General features: G+C 47.5%; 1 long non-coding RNA gene across 1 annotated transcript in view; it reads right to left on the bottom strand.

Moving 5' to 3' along the window:
- LOC148138595 (uncharacterized) overlaps nucleotides 1–14,696 on the bottom strand; it is a 38,524-nt gene extending 23,828 nt beyond the window's left edge. Inside the window, exon 1 of the long non-coding RNA XR_015754002.1 lies at nucleotides 14,575–14,696. This is a non-coding gene — a long non-coding RNA (uncharacterized LOC148138595). The remainder of the gene's footprint in view (nucleotides 1–14,574) is intronic.
- Nucleotides 14,697–27,432: the final 12,736 nt, after the last annotated feature.

Here is a 27,432-nt window from a genome sequence, read left to right as displayed (position 1 = left end):
GCTGGAGATGCTACAGAGATCGGCAAGCTAGGCTGGGGATGTTACAGAGAGGGGAAAGCAAGTCTGGAGATGTCACTGGGAGAGGAAAACAAGGCCCAAGATGCTACAGAGATAGGAAAGCGAGGTTGGATATGTTACAGCGCTCGGAACCTAAGGCTGGAGACGTTACAGGGAGAGGAACCTAAGGCTGGAGACATTACAATGATAGGAAAGCAAGTCTGGAGATGTTACAGTGATAGAAAAGCAAGGCTGGAGCTGTGACAGAGATTGGAAACCAAGGCTGGAGATGTTACAGCTAGAGGAGAGCAACGCTGGCGAATTTACAGAGATAGGAATGCAAGGCTGGAGATATTAGGGAGACAGGAAAGCAATCCTAGAGATGATACAGAGACACGAAAACATGTCTCGAGTTGTGTCAGAGATAGGAAAGCAAGTCTGGAGATGTTACACAGTTAGGAAAGCAAGGCTGGAGATGATACAGAGATACGGAAGCAGGGCTGGAGATGTTCCAGAGAGGGGAAAGCAAGTCTGGAGATGCTACAGATAGAGGAGAACAACGCTGGCGATTTTACTGAGTTAGGAATGCAAGGCTGGAGATATTGAAGAGACAGGAAAGCAAGGCTAGAGATGTTGCAGAGATAAGAAAACAAGTTTCGAGTTGTTACAGAGATAGGAAAGCAAAGCGGTAGATATTACAGAGATAGGACAGCAAGGCTGGAGATGTCAAAGAGAGGGGAAGCAAGGCCGAAGATGCCACAGAGATAGGAAAGCAAGGGTGGTGCTCTTACAGAGATATTAATGCAAGGCTGGAGATGTTACAGAGAGGGGAAAGCAAGTCTGGAGATGTCACTGAGAGAGGAAAGCAAGGCAGAAGATGCTACAGAAATAGGAAAGCAAGGTTGGAAATGTTACAGGGCTGGGAACCTAATGCTGGCGATGTTAGAGAGAGAGTAAAACAATTATGGAGATATTACACTGATAGGAAAGAAAGGCTGGAGATGTTACAGTGATACAAAAGCAAGGCTGGAGATGTCACAGAGATTGGAAAGCAAGGCAGGAGATATTACAGAGACAGTAAAGCCAGGCTAGAGATGTTACAGAGATAGGAAAGCAAGGCTGGTAATGTTACAGAGATACGAAAGCACATCCGGAGACGTTACAGAGATAGGAATGCAAGGCTGGAGACGTTACAGGGAGGGGAAAGCAAGTCTTGAGATGTTACAGAGATAGGAAAGCAAGGCTGGAGATGTTGCAGAAATAGGATAGCAAGGAGCTGTCACAGAGAGAGCGAAGCAAGGCCGAAGATGCCACAGAGATAGAAAAGCAAGGTTGGAGATGTTACAGACATAGGAACGTAAGGCTGGAGAAGTTACACGGCGAGGAAAGCAAGCCTGGAGACGTTACAATGATTGGAAAGCAAGGGTGGAGATGTTATAGAGGTTGGAAAGCAAGGCTGGTAATGTTACACAGATACAAAAGCAAGGCTGGTAATGTTACAGAGAGAGGAATGTAAGTCTGGAGATGTTACAGAGATAGGCGGGATATCAAGGCTGGTAATGTTACAGAGAGAGGAAAGCAAGCCTGGAGACGTTACAACGATTGGAAAGCAAGGGTGGAGATGTTAAAGACGTTGGAAAGCAAGGCTGGGAAGGTTACACAGATACAAACGCAAGGCTGGTAATGTTACAGAGATAGGAATGCAAGGCTGGAGATGTTACAGAGATAGAAAGCAAGGCTGGAGATGTTACAGCGAGGGCAAAGCAAGTCTGGAGATGTCACAGAGAGTGGAAAGCAAGGACGAAGATGCTAAGAGGTAGAAAACCAAGGCACTAAATGACATAGAGATTGGAAAGCAATGCTGGAGATGTTACAGAGATAGGAATGCGAGGCTGGTAATGTTACAGGGAAGGGAAAGCAAGTCTGAAGATGTTAAAGAGATAGGAAAGCAAGACTGGCGATGTTGCAGAGATCGGAAAGCAAGGCTAAAGATGTCACAGAGAGAGGGAAGCAATGTCGAAGATGCCACAGAGAGAGGAAAGCAAGGCTGGAGATGTTACACAGGTAGGAAAGCAAGGCTGGAGATGCCACAGAGAGAGGGAAGCAATGCCGAAGATGCCACACAGACAGGAAAGCAAGGCTGGAGATGTTACAGAAAGAGAAAAGCAAGGGTGAAGAGGTAAAGGAAGTATAGAAATGCAAGCCTGGAGATGTCAGACAGAGGGGAAAGAAAGTTTGGAGATGTCACTGGGAGAGGAAAGCAACGCCGAAGTTGCTACAGAGGTAGAAAATCAAGGCTCGACATGTCATAGAGATGAGAAAGCAAGTCTTGAGATGTTGCAGAGATAGGATAGCAAGGCTGGAGATGTTTCAGAGATAGGACAGCAAGGCTGGAGCTGTCACAGAGAGAGGGAAGCAAGGCCGAAGATGCCACAGAGATAGGAAAGCAAGTTTGGAGATTTTATAGGGATAGGAACGCAAGGCTGGAGAAGTTACACGGCGAGGAAAGCAAGCCTGGAGACGTTACAATGATTGGAAAGCAAGGGTGGAGATGTTATAGAGGTTGGAAAGTAAGGCTGGTAATGTTACACAGATACAAAAGCAAGGCTGGTAATGTTACAGATAGAGGAATGTAAGTCTGGAGATGTTACAGAGATAGGCGGGATATCAAGGCTGGAGATGTTCCAGAGATTGGAAAGCAAGGCTGGAATGTCACAGAGATAGGAAAGCAAGGCTGGAGATGTTACAGAGAGTGGAAAGCAAGGACGAAGATGCTAAGAGGTAGAAAACCAAGGCACGAAATGACATAGAGATTGGAAAGCAACGCTAGAGATGTTACAGAGATAGTAATGCGAGGCTGGTAATGTTACAGGGAAGGGAAAGCAAGTCTGAAGATGTTAAAGAGATAGGAAAGCAAGTCTGGCGATGTTGCAGAGATCGGACAGCAAGGCTAAAGATGTCACAGAGAGAGGGAAGCAATGTCGAAGATGTCACAGAGAGAGGAAAGCAAGGCTGGAGATGTTACACAGATAGGAAAGCAGGGCTGGAGATGTTCCAGAGAGAGGAAAGCAAGTCTGGAGATGTTACAGAGATAGGAAAGCAAGGCTGGATATGTCACAGAGAGAGGGAAGCAAGGCCGAAGATGCCACAGAGACAGGAAAGCAAGGCTGGAGATGTTACAGAAAGAGAAAAGCAAGGGTGGATAGGTAAAGGAAAGATAGAAATGCAAGCCTGGAGATGTTACACAGAGGGGAAATAAAGTGTGGAGATATCACTGTGAGAGGAAAGCAACGCCGAAGTTGCTACAGAGGTAGAAAAGCAAGGCTCGATATGTCATAGAGATGAGAAAGCAAGTCTGGAGATGTTACAGAGATAGGGATGCAAGACTGGTAATGCAACAGAGATACGAAAGCAAGGCTGGAGATGTTACAGAAAGGGGAAAGCAAATCTGGAGATGTTGCAGAGATAGGAAAGCAAGACTGGAGGTGTTGCAGAGATAGGACAGCAAGGCTGGAGATATCACAGAGAGAGGGAAGCAAGGCCGAAGATGCCACAGAGATAGTAAAGCAAGGTTGGAGATGTCACAGGGATAGGAACGTACGGCTGGAGACGTTACAAGGAGAGGAAAGCAAGCCTGGAGACGTTACAGTGATAGGAATGCATGGCTGGAGATGTTATAGAGATTGGAAAGCAAGGCTGGTAATGTTACTGAGATACGAAAGCAAGCATGGAGATGTTAGAGAGATAGGAAAGCAAGGCTGGAGATGTTAATGAGACACGAAAGCAAGTCTGGAGATGTTGCAGCGAAAGGAATACAAGGCTGGTGATATTACAAAGGCGGGATATCAAGGCTGGAGATGTTACAGAGATAGGAATGCATGGCTGGAATGTCACAGAGATAGGAAAGCAAGGCTGGAGATGTTACAGAGAGTGAATCGCAATACTGGACAAATTACAGACAGGGAAACAAAACTCTAGATGTTGCAGAGGTAGGAAAGCAAAGCTGGTTCTGTTATAGAGATAGGAAAGCAAGTCTGGAGCTGTTACAGGGATAGGAATTCAAGGCTGGAGATGTTACAGAGAGGGGATATCAACATGGAGATATCACTGAGAGAGGAGAAAGCACGTCAAGAGTTGTTCCAGAGATTGGAAATAATGGCTGGAGATTTTGCAGACAGAGGAAAGCAAGGCTTGATGTGTGACAGAGATAGAAGAGCAAGGCTGGATTTGTGACAGAGAGAGGAAAGCAAGGCTCTAGATGTTAAAGAGATCGGAAGGCAAGGCTGGAGATGTAACAAAGAGAGAGGAAAGCAATGCTGGAGACTTTACACACATAGTAGAGCAAGGTTGCAGATGTAACAGAGATAGGACAGCTAGGCTGGAGATGTTACAGAGAGAAGAACGCATTGCAGAGGTGGCTACAGAGGCAGTATGGAGATGTTACAGGGTCCGGAATGTAATGCCTGAGGCGTTACAGGGAGAGGAAAGCAAGCCTGGAGGTGTTATAGAGACAGGAAACCATCTGAAGATGGTACAGAGATAGGAACGCAAGGCTCTAGATGTTACAGAGATGGAATGCAAGGCTGGACAGGAAACGAAGATAGGAATGCAAGGCTGGAGATGTTACAGAGATCGGAAAGCTAGGCTGGGGATGTTACAGAGAGGGGAAAGCAAGTCTGGAGATGTCACTGGGAGAGGAAAACAAGGCCCAAGATGCTACAGAGATAGGAAAGCAATGTTGGAGATGTTACAGCGCTCGGGACCTAAGGCTGGAGACGTTACAGGTAGAGGAACCTAAGGCTGGAGACATTACAATGATAGGAAAGCAAGGCTGGAGATGTGACAGAGATTGGAAACCAAGGTTGGAGATGTTACAGCTGGAGGAGAGCAACGCTGGCGAATGTACAGAGATAGGAATGCAAGGCTGGAAATATTAGGGAGACAGGAAAGCAAGGCTAGAGATGATACAGAGATACGAAAATATGTCTCGAGTTGTCTCAGAGATAGGAAAGCAAGTCTGGAGATGTTACACAGATAGGAAAGCAAGGCTGGAGATGTTACCGAGATAGGAAAGCAGGGCTGGAGATGTTCCAGATAGGGGAAAGCAAGTCTGGAGATGTTACAGAGACAGGAAATCAAGGTTGCAGATGTTACAGAGTTAGGAAAGAAAGGCTGGAGTTGTTACAGAGACAGGAAAGCATGAACGGAGATGTTACATAGATAGGAAAGCAAGTCTTGTAATGTTACAGAGATACGGTAAAAGTCTTGAAATGTTACTGAGATAGGATAGGACGTCTGGAGATGTTACAGAGAGAGAAGAAATAAAGGCTGAAGGTGTTCCAGAGAGGGGAAAGCAAGTCTGGAGATGTCACTGAGAGAGGAAGGCAAGGCCGAAGATTTTACAGAGGTCGGAAAGCAAGATTGGAGATGTTACAGGGTTAGGAACGTAAGTCGGGAGACGATAGAGGGAGAGGAAAACAAGCCTAGAGGAGTTACATTGTTAGGAAAGCAAGGATGGAGATGTTACAGAGATAGGAAAGCAAGGCTGGAGATGTTATAGAGTTTGGAAAGCAAGGCTGGAGATGTTCCAGATATAGTAGAGCAACGCTGGCGATGTTACACAGATAGGAATGCAAGGCTGGAGATATTGCAGAGACAGGAAAGCAAGGCTAGAAATTTTACAGAGATAGGAAAGCAAGATTGCTAATAGTACAGAGATACGAAAGCAAGTCTGGAGATGTTACAGAGATAAGAATGCAAGGCTGGAGATGTTACAGAGAGGGGAAAGCAAGACTGGAGGTGTTACAGATATAGGAAAGTAAGACTGGAGATGGGACAGAGATAGGAAAGCAAGTCTCTAGATGATTAAGAGATAGGAATGGAAGGCTGGAGATGTTACAGAGATAGGAAAGCAAGGCTGCTAATGTTACAGAGATACGAAAGCAAGTCTGCAGATGTTACAGCGATAGGAATGCAAGGCTGAAGATGTTACAGAGATAGGAAAGCAAGACTGGAGATGTTACAGAGAGGGGAAAGCAAGTCTGCAGATCTTACAGAGATAGGAATGCAAGGCTGGAGATGTTACAGAGATAGGAAAGCAAGGCTGCTAATATTACAGAGATACGAAAGCAAGTCTGCAGATGTTACAGCGATAGGAATGCAAGGCTGAAGATGTTACAGAGATAGGAAAGCAAGACTGGAGATGTTACAGAGAGGGGAAAGCAAAGTCTGCAGATCTTACAGAGATAGGAATGCAAGGCTGGAGATGTTACAAAGATAGGAAATAAAGTCTGAAGATGTCACAGAGATAGGAAAGCAAGGCTGGAGATGTTAAAGAGAGGGGAAAGCAAGTCTGGGGTTGTTACACAGATAGGACAGCAAGGCTGGAGATGTCACAGAGTAAGGGAAGCAACGCCGAAGATGCTACAGAGATAGGTAAGCCAGGTTGGAGATGTTACAAAGAAAGGAACATAAGGCTGGAACATTACAAGGAGAGGAAAGCAAGCCTGGAGACGTTACAGTGAAAGTAAAGGAAGGCTGGAGATGTTTTAGAGATACGAAAGCAAGTCTGGAGATGTTAAAGAGATAGGAAAACATGGTTGGAGATGTTACAGAGACACGAAAGCAAGGCTGGCAATGTTACAGAGAGCGGAATGCAAGTCTAGAGATGTTACAGAGATAAGAATGCAAGGCTGGAGGTATTACAGACACGGAGCATCAAGGCTGGAGATGTTACAGACATAGAAATGCATAGCTGGAGATGTCACAGAGAGAGGAATGCGAGGCTGGAGATGTTACAAAGAGAGAACCGCAATTCTGGAGATATTACAGAGACAGGAAAACAAGACTGTAGATGATACAGAGATAGGACAGCAAAGCTGGTAATGTTATAAAGATAGGAACGCATGTCTGGCGATTTTACCGGGATAGGAATGCAAGGCTGGAGAAGTTAAAGAGAGGGGAAAGCAAACAAGGAGATGTCACTGAGAGAGGAGAAAGCAAGTCAAGAGATGTTGCAGAGATTGGAAATCATGGTTGGAGATGTTACAGAGGTAGGAAAGAAAGGCTGGAGATGTTACATAGAGGGGAAAGCAAGTCTGGAGAGGTTACAGGGATAGGTGCGGAAGGCTTGAGACGTTACAGAGATATGAAAGCAAGGCTCTAGATTTCACAGGGATAGGAAAACAAAGCTGGAGATGTAACAGAGATAAGAAAACAAGACTGGAGATGGTTAAGAGACAGGAAAGCAAGGCTGGAGATGTTATAGAAATTGGAAAGCCAGGCTGGTAATGTTGCAGAGAAAGAAATGCAAGGCTGGAAATGTTACAGAGACGGGATATCACGGTTGGAGATGTCACAGAGATAGGAATGCAAGGCTGTAGATGTTACAGAGAGGGGAAAGCAAGTCTGGGGATGTTACATAGATAGGACAGCAAGGCTGGAGATGTCACAGAAAGAGGGAAGCAACGCCGAAGATGCTACAGAGATAGGTAAGGCAGGTTGAAGATTTTACATGGATAGGAACATAAGGCTGGAGTCGTTACAGTGATAGGAAAGCAAGGCTGATAATGTTGCAGAGATACGAAAGCAAGGCTGGAGATGTTACAGAGAGAGGAAAGCAAGTCCGGCGATGTTACAGAGACAGTAACGCAAGTTTGGAGATATTACAGAGAGGGGAAAGCAAATCTGGAGATGTTACAGAGATCGGAAAGCAAGGTTGTAGATGCAACAGAGATAGGAAAGCATCGCTGGAGATGTCACAGATGGGAAAGCAAGTCTGAAGATGCTACAGAGATAGGAAAGCACGATTGGAGTTGTTACAGCGATAGAAACGTAAGGCTGGAGACGTTACAGCGAGAGGAAAGCAAACCTGAAGATAGTAACACAATGCTGGTAATGTTAGACAGATACGAACTCAAGTCTGGAGAATTTACAGAGACAGGAAAGCAAGTCTGGAGATGTCACGGAGATAGGAAATAAACGTCTGGAGATGTTACATAGATAGGAAAGCATGGTTGGAGATGTCACAGAGAGAGGAAATAAAGGCCTTGATGCTACAGAGATAGGAAAGCACGGTTGGAGTTGTTACAGGGATAGGAACGCAAGGCTGGAGACAAGAATGCAAGGCTGGAGATGTTACAGAGAGAGGAAAGCAAGGCTGGAGTTGTTACAGAGATAGGAAAGAAAGGTTGGAGATGTCACAGAGAGAGGAAAGCAAGACCGAAGATGCTACCAAGATAGTAAAGCAAGGTTGGAGAAGTTACAGGAATATGAATGAAAGACTGGAGACGTTGCAGGGAGAGGAAAGAAAGCTTGGAGACGTTACAGTGATAGGAAACCAATGCTGGAGATCGTACCGAGACAGCAAAGCAAGGCTGGAGATGTTACAGAGAGTGGAACACAAGGCCGCAGATGTTACAAATGGAGGAAAGCAAAACTGGAGATGTTACAGAGATAGTAAAGCATGGCTTTAGATTTTACAGACGTAGGAAAGCAAGGCTGGAGATGTTACAGAGATAGGAAAACAAGTCTGGAGATTTTACAGTGAGAGGAAAGCAAGGCCGACGATGCCACAGAGATAGGAAAGCACGTTTGGAGTTGTTACAGGGATAGGAACGTAAGGCTGGAGACGCTACGGGGAGAGGAAAGCAAGCCTGAAGACGTTACAGTGACAAGAAAACAAGGCTGGAGATGTTACAGAGATAGGAAAGCAAGGCTGGAGATGTTACACAGATAGTAACGCAATGCTGGTAAAGTTACATAGATACGAACGCAAGTCTGGAAATGATACAGAGACAGGAAAGCAAGTCTGGAGATGTTACGGAGATAGGAATGCAAGGCTGAAGATTTTACAGAGGTAGGACAGCAAGGTTGGAGTTGTTACAGCGATAGGAACGCAAGGCTGGAGATGTTACGAAGAGAGAGGAAAGCAAGGCTGGAGATGTTACAGAGATAGGAATGCAAAGCTGGAGTTGTTACAGAGATAGGAAAACAAGTCTGGAGATGTTACAGAAATAGGAAAGCAAGGTTGGAGATGTCACAGAGAGAGGAAAGCAAGGCCGAAGATGCTACAGAGATAGGAAAGCACGGTTGGGGTTGTTACAGGGATAGGAACATATAGCTGGAGACGCTACAGGGCGAGGAAACCAAGGCTGGAGATGTTACAGAGATAGGAAAGCTAGGCTGGAGATGTCACAGAGAGAGGAAAGCAAAATTGAAGATGCTACCAAGATAGGAAAGCAAGGTTGGAGAAGTTACAGGGATAGGAACGAAAGACTGGAGACGCTACAGGGAGAGGAAAGCATGTCTGGAGACGTTACAGTGACAGGAAAACAAGGCTGGTGATGTTACAGAGATAGGAAAGTTAGGCTGGAGATGTTACAGAGATTGGAAAGCATTCTGGTAATGTTACAAAGATAGGAAGGCAAGGTGGGAGATATTACAGAGAGGGGAAATCAAGTCAAGAGATGTTACACTGATAGGAAAGGTTGCAGAGATCGGAAATCAAGGCTAGAGATGTTAAAGATATAGGAATGCAAGGCTGGAGTTGTTACAGAGATAAGAAATCAAGGCTGGAGATGTTATGCAGAAAGAGGAATGCAAGGCTGGAGTTATGACAGAGAGGGGAAAGCAATGTGGGTAACGTTACAGAGATAGGAAAGCACGGCCGGCGATGTTTCAGAGAGTGGAAAACAAGTCTGGAGATGTTACAGAGATAGGAAAGCAAGACTGAAGATGATACAGAAAGAGGAAAGCAAGTCTGGAGATATTACAGAGAGGGGAAAGCTAATCTGGAGATGTTACAGAGATCGGAAAGCAAATCCGAAGATGCTACAGAGATAGGAAAGCACGGTTGGAGTCGTTACAGGGCTCGGGCCGTAAGGCTGGAGTCGTTACAGGGAGAGGAAAGCAAAAATGAAGATGTTACAGTGACAGGATAGCAAATCTGGAGATGTTACGGAGATAGGAAAACAAGTCTGGAGATCTTACAGAAATAGGAAAGCAAGGTTGGAGATGTCACAGAGAGAGGAAAGCAAGATCGAAGATGCTACCAAGATAGGAAAGCAAGGTTGGAGAAGTTACAGGGATAGGAACGAAAGGCTGGAGACGTTGCAGGGAGAGGAAAGAAAGCCTGGGGACGTTTCAGTGATAGGAAACCAAGGCTGGAGATGTTACCGAGATAGCAAAGCAAGGCTGGAGATGGTACAGACATTGGACCGTAAGGCCCGAGATGTTACAGATAAAGGAAAGCAACGCTGGAGATGTTATAGAGATAGGAAAGCAAGGCTCTAGATTTTACAGAGGTGGGAAAGCAAGGCTGGAGATGTTACAGAGAGAGGAAAGCAAGGCTGACGATCCTACAGAGATAAGAAAGCACGTTTGGTGTTGTTACAGGGATAGGAACGTAAGGCTGGAGAAGGTACGGGGAGAGGAAAACAAGCCTGAAGACGTTAAAGTGACTGGAAAGCAAGGCTGGAGATGTTACAGAGATAGGAAAGCAAGGCTCTAGATTTTACAGAGGTGGGAAAGCAAGGCTGGAGATGTTACAGAGAGAGGAAAGCAAGGCCGACGATCCTACAGAGATAAGAAAGCACGTTTGATGTTGTTACAGGGATAGGAACGTAAGGCTGGAGAAGGTACGGGGAGAGGAAAGCAAGCCTAAAGACGTTACAGTGACTGGAAAGCAAGGCTGGAGATGTTACAGAGATAGGAAAGCAAGGCTGCTAATGATACAGAGATACGAATGCAAGTCTGGAGATGTTACGGAGACAGGAAAGCAAGTCTGGAGATGTTGCAGAGGTAGGAAATCAAGTCTGGAGATGTTACAGAAATAGGAAAGCATGGTTGGAGATGGCACACAGAGAGGAAAGCAAGGCCAAAGATGCTACTGATATAGGAATGCAAGGTTGGAGAAGTAACAGAGATAGGAAGGAAAGGGTGGAGACGTTGCAGGGAGAGGAAAGCAAGCCGGAAGACGTTAGGGTGATAGGAAATCAAGGCTGGAGATGTTACCGAGATAGCAAAGCAAGGCTGGAGATGTTACAGCGATTGGAACGGAAGTCTGGAGATGTTACTGAGATAGGATAGCACGGCTGGTAATGTTACAGAGATAAGAAAACAAGTCTGGAGGTGTTACAGAGATAGAATGCAAGGCTGGAGACATTACAGAGACGGGAAAACAAGGCTGGAGATGTTACAGAGTTAGTAAAGCAAGGCTGGTAATGTTTCAGAGATACAAAATCAAGTCTGGAGATGCTACAGAGATATTAATGCAAGGCCGGAGATGTTACAGCGAATGGGAAGCAAGTCTGGAGATGTTACAGAGAGGGGAAAGCAACGCAGGAGAAGTCACAGAAAACGGAAAGCAAGCCCGAGGATGCTACAGAGATAGGAAAGCAATGTTGAAGATGTTACAGGGATAGGAACGTAAGGCTGGAGATGTTACAGAGATAAGAAAGCAAGGCTCTAGATTTCACAGCGATAGGAAAGCAAAGCTGGAGATGTTACAGAGATAGGAAAGCAAGTCAGGAGATGTTAACGAGATCGGAAATCAAGTCGGGAGAGGTCACAGAGATAGGTACAGAGACAGGAAAGCAAGGCTTTTGATGTTACGGAAATAGGATAGCAAGGCTTAAGATTTACAGAGATAGGAAAACAGGTCTGGCGGTGTTAAAGAGATAGGAAAACAAGGCTGGAGATGTTACAGGGAAAGAAAATCAAGTCTGCAGATGTTACGGAGATAGGAAAGTAAGGCTGAAGATGCACAAAGATAGGAAAACATGTCTGGAGAAGTTACAGAGAGGGGAAAGAAAGGCTGGAGATCTTACAGATATAGGGAATCAAGGCTGAAGATGTTGCGGAGAGAGAGGAAAGCAAGTCTAGAGATGTTACAGAGATAGGAAATTCACCCGGGAAATGTTACAGTGATTGGAAAGCAAGACTGGAGATGTTACAGAGAGTGCTAAAACACGGCTGGAGATATAACAGATTTAGGAATGCAAGGCTGAATATGTTACGAAGAGTTGAAAGCACGGCTGGTAATGTTACAGAGATAGGAAAGCTAGGTTGGTGATGTTACAGAGATTGTAAAGCAAGGCTGGAGATGTTACAGAGATAGGAAAGCAATGTTGGAGTTGTTACAGGGATAGGAACATAAGGCTGGAGACGCCAGAGGGAGAGGAAAGCAAGCCTGGAGACTTTCCAGTGACAGGAAAGCAAGGCTGGTGATGTTACAGAGATAGGAAAGCTGGGCTGGAGATGTTACAGAGATTGGAAAGCATTCTGGTAATTTTACAGAGATAGGAAGGCAAGGTGGGAGATATTAGAGAGGGGAAATCAAGTCAAAACATGTTACAGAGATAGGAAAGATTGCAGAGATCGGAAATCAAGGCTAGATATGTTAAAGATATAGGAATGCAAGTTTGGAGTTGTTACAGAGATAGGAAATCAAGGCTGGAGATGTTATGCAGAAACAGGAATGCAAGGCTGGAGTTATGACAGGGAGGGGAAAGCAATGTGGGTAATGTTACAGAGATAGTAGAGCAAGACTGGAGATGATACAGAAAGAGGAAAGCAAGGCTAGAGATGTTACAGAGATTGGAACGCAAGGCTGGAGATGTTACAGATAGAGGAAAGCAAGGCTGGAGATGTTACAGAGATAGGAACGCAAGGTTGGTAATGTTACAGAGATAAGAAATCAAGCCTGGAGATGTTACAGAGATAGAATTCAAGGCGGGAGATATTACAGACAGGAGAACAAGACTGGAGATGTTACAGAGTTAGGAAAGCAAGGCTGGTAATGCTTCAGGGATACGAAACCAAGTCTGGAGATGCTACAGAGATAGGAATGCAAGTCTGGAGATGTTACAGCGAATGGAAAGCAAGTCTCGAGATGTTACAGAGAGGGGTAAACAAGGCTGGAGATGTCACAGAAAGCGGAAAGCAAGGCCGAGGATGCTACAGATATAGGAAAGCAACGTTGGAGATGTTACAGGGATGGAAACGTAAGGCTGGAGACGTTACAGAGATAGTAAAGCAAGGCTCTAGATTTCACAGCGATAGGAAAGCAAAGCTGGAGATGTTACATAGATAGGAAAGCAAGGCTGGAGATGTTCCAGAGACAGGAAGGCAACGCTGGAGATGTAACAGAAAGGGGAAAGCAAGTCAGGAGATGTTAACGAGATCGGAAATCAAGTCGGGAGACGTCACAGAGATAGGTAAACATGTCTGGATATGGTACAGAGACAGGAAAGCAAGGTTTTTGATGTTACGAAAATAGGAAAGCAAGGGTTCAGATGTTACAGAGATAGGAAAACAGGTCTGGCGGTGTTAAAGTGATAGGAAATCAAGTCTGGAGATGTTACAGGGAAAGAAAATCATGTCTGGAGATGTTACGGAGACAGGAAAGCACGGCTGAACATGTTACAGAGATAGGAAAACATGTCTGGAGATGTTACGGAGATAGGAAAGAAAGGCTGGAGATCTTCCAGAGATAGAAAAGCAAGTCTAGAGATGTTACAGAGATAGGAAATCAAGCCTGGAGTTGTTACAGAGATAGGAAAGCAAGCCGGAAAATGTTACAGTGATTGGAAAGTAAGACTCGAGATGTTACAGAGAGCGCTAAAACACTGCTGGAGATATTACAGAGATAGGAATACAAGGCTGAATATGTTACGAAGAGTTGAAAGCAAGGTTGGAGCTGTTACAGAGATAGGCAAGCAAGGCTGGTAATGTTACAGAGACTGGAAAGCTAGGCTGGAGATGTTACAGAGAGTGTAAAGCAAGGCTGGAGATGTTACAGAGATAGGAAAGCAATACTGGAGACGTGAGAGAGAGTTGAAAGCAAGGCTGGAGATGTTAGAGATAGAGGAAAGCAAGGTCGATGTTGCTCCAGATTTAGGAAGGCAAGGCTAGGGTTGTTACATAGATAGGAAAGCCAAGTTAGAGATGTTACATGGATCGGAACGTAAGGCTGGAGGCGCTACAGAGATTTGAAAGCAAGCCTGGGGATGTTACAGTGATAGGAACGAAAGACTAGAGATGTTACAGAGATAGGAAAGCAAGTCTGGAGATGTCATAGAGATTGGAAAGCAAGGCAGGAGATGTTACAGATAAAGTAAAGTAATGCTGAAGATGATACAGCGATCGGAAAGCAGGGCTGGAGTCGTTACAGAGATAGAAAGCAAAGCTGGAAATATTACAGAGATAGGAAATCAAGGCTGGAATTATTACAGAGATAGGAAATCAAGGCTGGAATTATTACAGAGATAGGAATTCAAGGGTCTAGATTTTACAGAGTTAGGAAAGGAAGGTTGGATCTGTTACAGAGCGTGTAAAGCAAGTCTGGAGATGTTACAGAGAGAGGAAAGCAAGGCTGGAGATGTTACAGGGAGAGGAAAGCAAGGCTGGAGATGTTACAGGGAGTGAAAAGCTAGTCTGTAGATGTTACAGAGGTAGGAAAGCAACGAAGAAGATGTTAAGGAGAGAGAGGAAAGCAAGGCTGCAGATGTTACACAGAGAGGGGAATGCAAGCCTGTAGAATCCCATCCACCTGGACACCCCGTGCTGGCCTCTTACCTGCCCTCGACCTCTTCATAGCCAACTGCTGCAACGATATTAACCGCCACGCAGCCTCCGCGGTCGCCGCCTAGACAACTGCCTCCGCGATCCCCATGAAGACAATCGCCGGCAGATTCGCGACCTCCGCGGCTATGGGGAATAACTCTGTCTCTGCGGTCGCCGCAGCCACTTCCGCCCCCAGTGACGACACTAGCCTACACGCCCACAACGCCGCATGTGTCTCCGCCCCCACGCCGATCTCCACACCTAACCCCGCCCTCCCGGCGAGTTCCGTCACCTCGCCTAACCCCGCCCCCACGCCGATCTCCACGCCTAACCCCGCCCCCCGGCGAGTTCCGTCACCTCGCCTAACCCCGCCCCCACGCCGATCTCCACGCCTAACCCCGCCCCCCGGCGAGTTCCGTCACCTCGCCCGACCCCGCCCCCACTCCGATCCCCGTCCCCGCCCCCAGACCTAACCCTGCCCACACACCCAGCTCCAGCCCCACACCAGGTCCTTGCTCCCAGGCCTGCCGAGTTTTCACCATCCCTCCAGACCTACCCCTCTCTGAGGATGAAAGATCAGTCCTCAGCAGAGGCCTCACCTTCATTCCCCTATGCTCCCGGATTAATGAGTTCAACACGCGGCGTGACATCGAACAATTCTTCCAGCGCCTTCGCCTCCGTGCCGACTTCTTCAACAAGGACTCTCACCCACCCTCTGACGACCCCTTCTCCCGCCTCCAACACACCCCATCCACCTGGACACCCCGAGCTGGCCTCCTACCTGCCCTCAACCTCTTCATAGCCAACTGCCGCCACGATATTAACCACCACCTGAACTCCCCCACGCCTCTCACCCACTCCAACCTCTCACTCTCGGAACGCGCAGCCCTCCACTCCCTCCGTTGCAACCCCAACCTCACTATCAAACCAGCAGACAAGGGAGGTGCGGTAGTAGTTTGCCGCAACGACCTCTACACCGCTGAGGCTAAACGCCAGCTCGTAGATACCTGCTCCTACTGCCCCCTTGACCATGACCCCACCCCCACCACCAAAACATCATCCCCCAGACCGTCCATAACCTCATCACCTCTTGGGATCTCCCTTCCACCGCCTCCAACATCATAGTCCCACAACCCCGCACCGCCCGCTTCTACCTCCTGCCCAAAATCCACAAACCTGACTGCCCCGGCCGACCCATTGTCTGCGCCTGCTCCTGCCCCACCGAACTCATCTCCGCATACCTTGACACCGTCCTGTCTCCCTTAGTCCAAGAACTCCCCACCTACGTTCGGGAAACCACCCATGCCCTCCACCTGCTCTATGATTTTCGCTTCCCCGGTCCCCAACGCCTTATTTTCACCATGGACATCCAGTCCCTGTACACCTCCATCTCCCATCACGAAGGACTCAAAGCACTCCGCTTCTTTCTTTCCCGCCGTACCGACCAGTACCCTTCCACTGACACCCTCTTTCGACTGACTGAACTGGTCCTCACCCTGAACAACTTCTCTTTCCAATCCTTCCACTTCCTCCAAACGAAAGGAGTAGCCATGGGCACCCGCATGGGCCCCAGATATGCCTGCCTCTTCGTAGAATATGTGAAACAATCCATCTTCCGCAACTACACTGGCCCCACCCCCCACCTCTTCCTCCGCTACATCGATGACTGTATCGGCGCCACCTCGTGCTCCCACGAGGAGATTGAACAGTTCATCCACTTCACCAATACCTTCCACCCCGACCTCAAATTCACCTGGACAGTCTCAGATTCCTCTCTCTCCTTCCTCGACCTTTCTATTTCTATCTCAGGCGACCGACTCAACACGGACATCTACTACAAACCGACCGACTCCCACAGCTACCTGGACTACACCTCCTCCCATCCTGCCCCCTGTAAAAACGCCATCCCATTCTCCCAATTCCTTCGACTCCGCCGCATCTGCTCCCAGGAGGACCAGTTCCAAAAACGCACAACCCAGATGGCCTCCTTCTTCAAGGACCACAATTTCCCCCTGGACGTGGTCGACGATGCCCTCCACCGCATCTCTTCCACTTCCTGCTCCTCCGCACTTGATCCCCGCCCCTCCAACCGCCACCAGGACAGAACCCCACTGGTCCTCACCTACCACCCCACCAATTTCCATGTACAGCGCATCATCCGCCGTCATTTCCGCCACCTCCAAATGGACCCCACCACCAAGGATATATTTCCCTCCCCTCCCCTATCAGCATTCCGTAAAGACCACTCCCTTCGTGAGTCCCTCGTCAGATCCACACCCTCCCCACCAACCCAACCTCCACTCCCGGCACCTTCCCCTGCAACCGCAGGAGGTGCAAGACTTGCGCCCACACCTCCCCCCTCACCTCCTTCCAAGGCCCCAAAGGAAACTTCCATATCCGCCACAGATTTTCCTGCACCTCCACACACATTATCTATTGCATCCTCTGCACCCGATGTGGCCTCCTCTATATTGGGGAGACAGGCCGGCTACTTGCGGAGCCTTTCAGAGAACACCTCTGGGACACCCGGACCAACCAACCCAACCACCCGGTGGCTCAACTTTTCAATTCGCCCTCCCACTCCACCAAGGATATGCAGGTCTTTGGACTCCTCCATCGTCAGACCACAACAAAACGACGGTTGGAGGAAGAACGCCTCATCTTCCGCCTAGGAACCCTCCAACCACAAGGGATGAACTCGGATTTCACCAGTTTCCTCATTTCCCCTCCCCCCACCCTGTCTCAGTCAAATCCATCGAATTCAGCACCGCCTTCCTAACCTGCAATCTTCTTCCTGACCTCTCCGCCCCCACCCCAGTCTGACCTATCACCCAAACCTTGACCACTTTCCACCTATCACATTTCCGACCCGCCTCCCCCAAGTCCCTCCTCCCTACCTTTTATCTTAGCCTGCTGGACAAACTTTCCTCATTCCTGAAGTAGGGCTTATGCCCGAAAGTCGATTCTCCTGTTCCCTGGATGCTGCCTGACCTGCTGCGCTTTTCCAGCAACACATTTTCAGCTCTGTAGAATCTATACCAGGTTGGCCATTTTAAAACTATCATCCAGAAGGGCTCAGTAGCAGCATTGCTGATCGAGATGGTCGGGTCCAAAATGTCACAGCTGCTTGACTGGGTCTGCACCGGGTCGGGAGGGAGCGACTGACTGGAAGAAACATACGATACCTCATCTTCACTAGTCTACCGACTGCAGACACATTGCACGGTGGCCATATTGGGAACAGTGACTAACGTATACAGTATTTCTGTAGACAATACCCCACTTTTACATTGTGAATAGTGTGTGTGTGTGTGCGTATATGCATGAGCGCACATGTGAGAGATTCTATCACCATTCTAAACGGAACAGATTTCAAAGAGATCTAGAACTCAACACTGGCCTGTGTGAGGTGAAATGAGTCATTACCTACAGAAGCAGATTTGTACTCCTGCATAATTTTCACTCTCCATGCCTGGCCTATGCTCCACTTTACCCTGACCATCAGGCCAAGGGATAGACCCTTGTTCAATGGACAATACAAGAGGGCTTGCCAAGAGCAGCACCAGGTACACCTCAAAATGAGGTTACGTTACCAAACAGGACCACTTACTCACCAAATAGCAGAAACAGCTAGAGACAGACAGATCTAACCAACAAATTAGACCTAATCTCTGCAATCCTGTCAAATGCAGTCAGGTTGAATTTTGTGGTCAATCGAACAACTCAATGGAGGAAGAGGATCCCGACATAACACCTTCCACAATGATGGAAGAGCCCAGCAGAGGAATAGAAAAGTTAAGGCTGAATCATTCACAATAATGTTCAGACAGAAATATCGATGGGATGATCTATTTTAGTCCCCTCCATATGGCAGTCTTCAGCTAATTCGATTCACTGTGTGTGGTATCTGCAAACGGCTGGAGGGATTGGAGAATGCAAAGGCTGTGGGCCCTGATAACATTCCAATCAAGCTGTTCCTGTTGGGATACAGCACTGGCCACACCTGAAAATGTGGGAACCTATCCGGGTGTGGGTTCAAAGATATGGTCAGTCCAGTTCTGGATAACGGTAGTCCCAGGGATATTGCTAGGTGGCATTGAAGGTTGGAAGATATGGGTGTGTCCGGGTGTGTCCTGTACACACGCAGACAAAACATCAGACAATCAATGACTGCCCCATTGCTCTAATGCCTGTCATTAATAAAGGGATGAAGATGTCATCTACAGTGGGATCAAGCAGCTCTTCCTCAACAACTACCTAATCACTGAAGCTCAGTTTGGGCTTTCATCCCTTGGGCTCATTGAACCTTGGGTTTAATGATGTACAACAAGAAAACACACAGCTGAAATCTAGAGGGGAGGCGACAACGGCTGCACTTAACATCATCATAACTGCGTTGACCAAATGTCGTTTCCAGGATTAACGGCAAAACCGGAGCAAATAGGAATCGTCTGCACGGACTGAAGTTATATCTGAAAGGAAGGTGGATGGGGTTGGTGGTGAACAGCCGTCTCAGCTCAAGTACAGTTCTGCAGCTTTCCCCCGGGAGAGGGGTTTCTGAGTAAACCTGTAGAACAAAATTGGAATGTTAAGGCAGCATACTCCTACAGGATGATAGGGCTGCTCTCTCGTTAGAAAAAGACGACTGGTGGTAGTTTAACTGGACACTCACCATGCCTCAAGTAAGGGAGTGGTTGAGTAGGACAGTCCTTTAGTCACCCCAGTCCGTGCAGGTATTGAACCCACACTGTTAGCATTAATATCTAGCCGTCCAACTGATTGAACTAACCAAGTCCTCCCTCAGCTCCATGGGGGAGATACTCTAACATTATTCTACTCAGATATGTTGTTAGACACATCTGAAGCAGGTTGAAGCAGAAGCAAGCTTCCTAGCTCAGACAGAAGGACAGTATCAGTGAGGTCTCAGAGTGCTCTCTGCCCCAGGCCTAATCATAAATGACCATCCCTACACTGTAAGAGTTAGACCTGGGGATGTTTGCCAATGATTGGACAATGTTCAACACCATTTGTGATTTAATCAGATACTGAAGCGATCCTTATCCAAATGCAACAAGGACCTGTAAATATGCAGGCGTGTGCTTAACAGTGACATGTACAATTTCCATTACACACGTGGCCAGACAACGATTACCTCTAACAATAGAAAATTCAACCATATCTTCCAAGGTTCAATGCCACCACCATCATTGATCACACACCTAGCAATATCCCGGGAATTACCGTTATCAAGAACTTGATTGACCATATAATTTCATTACCCATTCCTGTGAAGGGTTTATACTAAAACGTCGACTCTCCTGAAGCTCAGATGCTGCCTGACCTGTTGTGCTTTTTTCCAGTGCCACACTTTGAAATATATAAATTGATTGGCAAAAAATATATGTCAGGAGCTCGATATCCTGCAGAAATAACTCACCTCGTGGTTTCCGAAAGCCTACACACCATCTATAATATACTCGTTGAGTGTGTGTGTGATGAAATATCCCCATTTGCCTGTGTGAGTGAAGTTTCAACCCTCATCGACTGGCGCTCAGTAACAGCAATGCCTGCCATCTAAACGGTGCTCTGCAGAATTTTACCAATGCTCCTTACAACGTACCTCCGAAACCACGACCATCAAGAAGGACAAGGGAAGCAGAGACATGGGATCATCACCATGTTCACGTTCCATTCCAAGCCACCAACCATCCTGATTGGGAAGCATATTGTTGTTCTTTCAGTGTCACTGTTTCAACGTCCCTCCGGAATGCACATCTACAACACATGGACTGCAGTGGGTCAATGCGGAAGCTCACCCCCACCTTCTCAAGGGCAATACGGGATGGACAATAAATACCATCCCAATCATATTCTATGAATAAATTCAATTGAAAAATATTGCCATGCCCAATGCTGGACATTGTGCTTTCGGTTTTGTGTGCTCAGGCTGGTGGGGTCCAGGCAGTACCTTGCTGTTCGTGAACAGCTGATGGGAAATTATGTTTGAAACAATCTGTCCATCTGTCAGATGCATGGCCTACATACCAAGCATCACACGGACACTGACATTCACATCACACATTACTGAGCTCTGACATAGACAGAAGCAGTTCAAAATGTACTCATATCTGATTGTAACATGTTTAAACAAACAGTTGCCACGAAAATGAATATGAGAGAATATTAGCAGGGGGAAAGTGAGCACTGCAGGTACTGGAATTCAGAGGCAAAAAGTGTGGTTCTGAAAAAGCACAGCTGTTCACGCAGCATCTGAGGAACAGGAGAGTCGACTATTCGTTCACAATATTAATACACGGGAAAATAGTTGTATATTTTCAAAGACCTTGTACTTAATAACAATGTGGTCTTGGGTGTGGTAATGAGACTCATCATTTCAATGCTCCTTATTGTGAGCTGGGCACTGTTTTCATCATATCGTTGTTATAAAAGTGAACTGAATAAAGGAGGGATATAATGCTTATTGGACAATCAAAAAGTTGTTATTATGAAAGGCTATGAAACTTGAGCAAAGAGACTTTGCTGTTAACGGTGAGAACAATGCTGCAAACAATTCCATCGAGATTTCCAGCTCAAGTCACACACAAGGTCGTTGGGCAGGGATCATACTGGCCATCAATGGAGCTGTACAATTCTTTTTGGATGCTGACATTGTGGGGCTAACATACACTGGATATCGTTTATGAGGGATTCAATGTAAGATGCCACGTGCTGCAGGAGCCCACTACCTTTATAACACCTTCATTCAGGATCGGGTAAAGGTACAGAATTACAGAGCTAAGGTTGCACACAGAAGAAATATATTTGCAAGATATGGTTGTGAGGCATTGTATGAGTAACAGCCCAGCTCCAGTTTGGAATCTCTATGAACAGATTATGGAGATGGCCAGTATTTAGGAGGTCATGGTGAGGCTCAAAAACACTGTGTCTGAATTCAGGCTTTTTTCTCAAAGTCATTTTCAACAGCTTTGCTGCCTGCAAGATGGTGTGTTCACTAATCTGAACAAGAATTAGCTTTTTACTACAGTCGCTGAATTGTGTAATAGTTAGCTGTGTACTCTGGTATTTTAATTATTGTTCACTTCAATTGTTTTCAATGGAAAAACAATGATGTTTGGATTATTTTAAAATATGTAAGAAACAAAGTGACATTAACTCTTCATTATACAAAATGTGAAAGTGCCCTGCTGTATATTTATCTCAGGTCAATCAAGCAACAGTTAGATATTGCGTCTGAAGCAGGATGATGTGCACAGAACTGTGTGCCAGGCATCCTCTCTGGTAGGGTCTGTCACACTGACAGGACACAGCCAGGCAGAGGGGGCAGCACCTTGGTATATAGTCAATACAGATGCAGAATCCTGTGGCTGCTAGACTACTCTGTGGCAGGTTACGGGGAAATCAATAAAAGGGAAACATAATTGACCACATCATCACCAATCTGCCTGTTGCAGATACATCTCTACATTTCATACATCGGTAAGAATGGTCACTGCATAAGGGAAAGCAACAGCACATTTTTCAGATGCTCCTCATCATGATATGAAGCCCTGTCGGTAATGAATGGGACAAACTTGAAACAGATTGAGCAACAAATGATGATGCATCCATGAGGTGCAATGGGCCATCGGCAGGAGTTCAATCATACTCTGTACAACTCATACAGTCTGGAACTCCACGGCCCGACATACCTCCCACTGAACAGTAACGGTCACAGCCTGACATAGCTCCCACTGTACAGAAACCATCACGGGCCGACATACCCCCCACTGTACAGTAACCATCACGGCCCGACATGCCTCCCACTGTACAGTAACCATCACACCCCGACACACATCCCAATGTACAGTAATCATCACACCCCGACCAACCTCCCACTGTACAGTTAACATCACAGTCTGACAAACTCCCACTGTTCAATAAACATCACGGCCCAACATACCTCCCACTGTACAGTAACCATCACGGCCCAACATACCTCCCACTGTACAGTAACAATCACGGCCCGACATAGCTCCCAATACAAAGCAACCATTACGGTCCAACATACCTCCCACTATACCGTAACAATCACGGCCCAGCATACCTCCTTCTGTACAGTAACAATCACGACCCGACATACCTCCCACTGTAGAGAAACCATCATCACCCAACATACGTCCTACTGTACAGTAACCATCACGGACCAACATACTCCCACTGCACAGTAAGCATCAAGGCCCAATATACCTCCAAATGCACAGTAACCATCACCAGCCAACATACCTCCCAATGTACAGTAACCATTATAGCCCGTTATACCTCCCACTGTACACTAACCATCACCGCCCGAAATACCTCCCACTGTACAGTAACAATCACGGTCCGACATACCTCCCACTGTACAGTAGTCATCACAGCCCGACATATCTCCCACTCTACAGTAACCATCACGGCCCGACATACCTCCCACTGCACAGTAACCATCACGGCACAGACATACCTCCCACTGTACAGTAACATTCACGGCCCAACATACATGCCACTGTACAGTAACCATCACAGACCGGCATACCTTCTTCTGTACAGGAACCATCACGACACGATATACCTCCCATTGTATATTAACCATCACGGCCCGACAGACCTCCCACTGTACATAAACCATCACGGCCTGACATACCTCCCACTGGACAGTAACCATCACGGCCCAACATACCTATCACTGTAAACTAACCATCACGGCCCAACATACCGCCCACCGTACAGTCACCATCACGGCCCAATATACCTCCCACTGAACAGTCACCATCACGGCCCGGCATACGTCCTTCTGTACAGTAACCATTACGACCCGACATACTTCCCAATGTACAGTAACCATCACGGCCCAGACATACCTCCAACCGTACAGTAACCATCACGGCCCGACATACCTACCACTGTACAGTAACCATCACGGACATTCATACCTCCTTCTGTACAGTAACCATCACGACACGACATATGTCCCACTGTACATTGACCATCACGGCCCGACATACCACCCAGTGTACTGTAAGCATCACGGCCCAGACATTCCTCACACTGTTCTGTAACCATCATACCCCAACATACCTCCCACTGTACACTAACCATCACGGCGCGAAATACCTCCCACTGTACAGTAATGGACAAGGCACGACTCGCCTCCCACTGTACAGTAACCATCACAGCCCGACATACCTCCCACTGTACATTAACCATCACGGCCCAACATACCTCCCACTGTACACTAACCATCACGGCGCGAAATACCTCCCACTGTACAGTAATGGACAAGGCACGACACGCCTCCCAATGTACAGTAACCATCACAGCCTGACATACCTCCCACTGTACAATAACCATCACGGCTCGACATACCTCCCACTGTACAGTAACCATCACGGCCCAACTTACCTCCCAATGTAAAGTAACCATCACTGCCCAACTTACCTCCCACTGTACCGTAACCATAACAGCCCGATATACCTCCGACTGTACAGTAACCACCACGGCCCGACATACCTCCTACTGTAAAGTAACCATCAAGGCCCGACATACCTCCCAATGTAGAGTAACCGTCACAGCCTGACATACCGGCCTCTGTAAAGTAAGCATCACTGTCCGACACACCTCCCACAGTACAGTAACTATCACGGCCCATACATACCACCCAAAGTACAGTAAACATCATGGCCCGCCATATATCCCACTGTACAGTAACCGACAAGGCCCGACATACCTGCCACTGTGCAGTAACCATCACGGCCCGTCATACCTTCCACTATAAGTAACCATCACGGCCCGATACACCTCCCACTGCGCAGTAACCATCATGGCCCGACATACCTTCCAATGTACAATAACCATCACGGCCCGACATACCTCGCATTGTACAGTAACCATCACGGTCCGATCTACCACCCACTGTACACTAACCATCAATGCCCAACATACCTCCGACTGTGCAGCAACCATCACGGCACGACATACCTCCGACTGTACAGTAACCATCACGGCCCGACATGCCTCGCATTATACAATAATCATCACAGTCCGACATACCACTCAATGTACAGTAACCATCACGGTCCGACTTACCTCCCCCTGTACAGCAACCATCACGGCCCGACATACCTCCGACTGTACAGTAACAATCACGGCCCGACATACCACTCAATGTACAGTAGCCATCACGGCCAGACATACCTCCCACTGTACAGTAACCATCACGGCCCGACACACAACCCACTGTACACTAATCATCACGGCCCAACATACCTCCCAGTGTAAAGTAACCATTACGGCCAAACATAGCTCCCAATACACAGTAACCATCACGGCCCATCATACCTCCCACCGTTCAGTAACCATTACTTCCCGACATATCTCCCACTGTACAGTAACCACCACGGCCCGACATACCTGGCATTAGACAGAAACAATCACGTTCCGACATACCACTCAATGTACAGTAACCATCACGGTCCGACAAACCTCCCACTGTACAGCAACCATCACGGCCCGACATACCTCCCACTGTACAGTAAACATCACGGCCCGACATACATCCCACTGTACAGTAACCATCACGGCCACACATACCTTTCTCTGTTCTGTAACTATCACACCCTGACGTACCTCCCAATGTACAGTAACCGTGACAGCCCGACATACCACCCTCTGTACAGTAAGCATCACGGTCCGACATACCTCCCATTGCACAGTAACCATCTCGGCCCGACATACCTCCCACTGTACAGTAACCATCACGGCCCGACATACCTCCCACTGTACATTAAACATCACAGCGCGACATACCTCCCAATGTACAGTAATCATCACGACCCGTCATACCTCTCCTGTACGTTAAACATCACAGCCCGACATACCTCCCAATGTACAGTAACCATCACGGCCCGACATACCTCCCATTGTACAGTAACCATCACAGCCCGACATCCCTCGCTCTGTGCATTAACCATCACGACCCGACATCCCTCCCACTGTACAGAAACCATCACAGCCCGACATACCTCGCACTGCACAGTAACTTAACACGGCCCAACATAACCCCCACTGTACAGTAACCATCACACCCCGACATACCTCCCCCTGTACAGTAACCATCACGGCCCAACATACCACCCACTGTACCGTCACCATCACGGCATGACATACCTCCCACTGTACAGTAGCCATCACGGCCCAACATACCTCCCACTGTACAGTAACCATCACGGCCCGACATACCTCCCACTGTACAGTAACCATCACGGCCCGACATACTACCCAATGTACAGTAACCATCACGGCCCAACATACCTCCCACTGTACAGTAACCATCACGGCCCAACATACCTCCCACTGTACAGTAACCATCACGGCCCGACATACTACCCAATGTACAGTAACCATCACGGCCCGACATACTACCCAATGTACAGTAACCATCACGGCCCGACATACTACCCAATGTACAGTAACCATCACGGCCCAACATACCTCCCACTGTATAGTAACCATCACGGTCCGACATACCTCCCACTGTACAGTAAACATCACGGCCCGACATACCTCCCACTGCACAGTAACTGTCACTGCCCAACATAACCCCACTGTACAGTAACCATCACACCCCGACATATCTCCCCCTGTACAGTAACCATCACGGCCCAACATACCACCCACTGTACCGTCACCATCACGGCATGACATATCTCGCACTGTACAGTAACCATCACGGCCTAACATACTTCCCACCGTTCAGTAAGCATTACGTCCCGACATACCTCCCACCGTACAGTAACCATCACATCCCGACATACCTCCTTCTGTACAGTAACCATCACGGCCTAACATACCTCCCACCGTTCCGTAACCATTACGTCCCGACATATCTCCCACCATACAGTAACCATCACATCCCGACATACCTCCTTCTGTACAGTAACCATCATGGCCCAACATACCTCCCACTGTACAGATACTATCGCGGCCCGAATGTCGCCCATTGTAAAGTAACCTTCACGTTCCAACATACCTCCCACTATACAGTAACCATCACGGCCCAACATAGCTCCCACTGTACAGTAACCATCACGGCCTAACATACCTCCCACTGTGCAGTCACCATTACGTCCCGACATATCTCCCACCGTACAGTGAGCCTCACAGCCCGACATACCTCCTTCTGTACAGTAACTATCATGGCCCAACATACCTCCCACTGTACAGAAACCGTCACGGCCCGAATACCTCCCACTATACAGTAACCATCACGGCCCGACATACCTCCCACTGTACAGTAACCATCACGGCCCGACATACCTCCCACTGTACAGTAAACATCACGGCCCGACATACATCCCACTGTACAGTAACCCTCACGGCCACACATACCTTTCTCTGTTCTGTAACTATCACACCCTGACGTACCTCCCAATGTACAGTAACCGTCACAGCCCGATATACCACCCTCTGTACAGTAAGCATCACGGTCCGACATACCTCCCATTCTCCAGTAACCATCTCGGCCCGACATACCTCCCACTGTAAGTAACCATCTCGGCCCGACATACCTCCCATTGTACAGTAACCATCTCGGCCCGACATACCTCCCACTATACAGTAACCATCACGGCCCGACATACCTCCCACTGTACAGTAACCATCACGGCCCGACATACCTCCCACTGTACAGAAACCGTCACGACCCGAATACCTCCCACTGTACAGTAACCATCACGGCCCAACATACCTCCCAGTGTAAAGTAATCTTCACGTTCCAACATACCTCCCACTGTACAGAAACCATTACGTCCCGACATATCTCCCACTGTACAGTAA

Source organism: Chiloscyllium plagiosum, unplaced genomic scaffold (genome assembly GCF_037043375.1).
Source record: "Chiloscyllium plagiosum isolate Xiang-an unplaced genomic scaffold, Cpla_swu_hap1 HiC_scaffold_40, whole genome shotgun sequence".
In the NCBI taxonomy this organism is placed as follows: domain Eukaryota; kingdom Metazoa; phylum Chordata; class Chondrichthyes; order Orectolobiformes; family Hemiscylliidae; genus Chiloscyllium; species Chiloscyllium plagiosum.
This window is presented reverse-complemented; position numbering and strand designations above follow the sequence as displayed.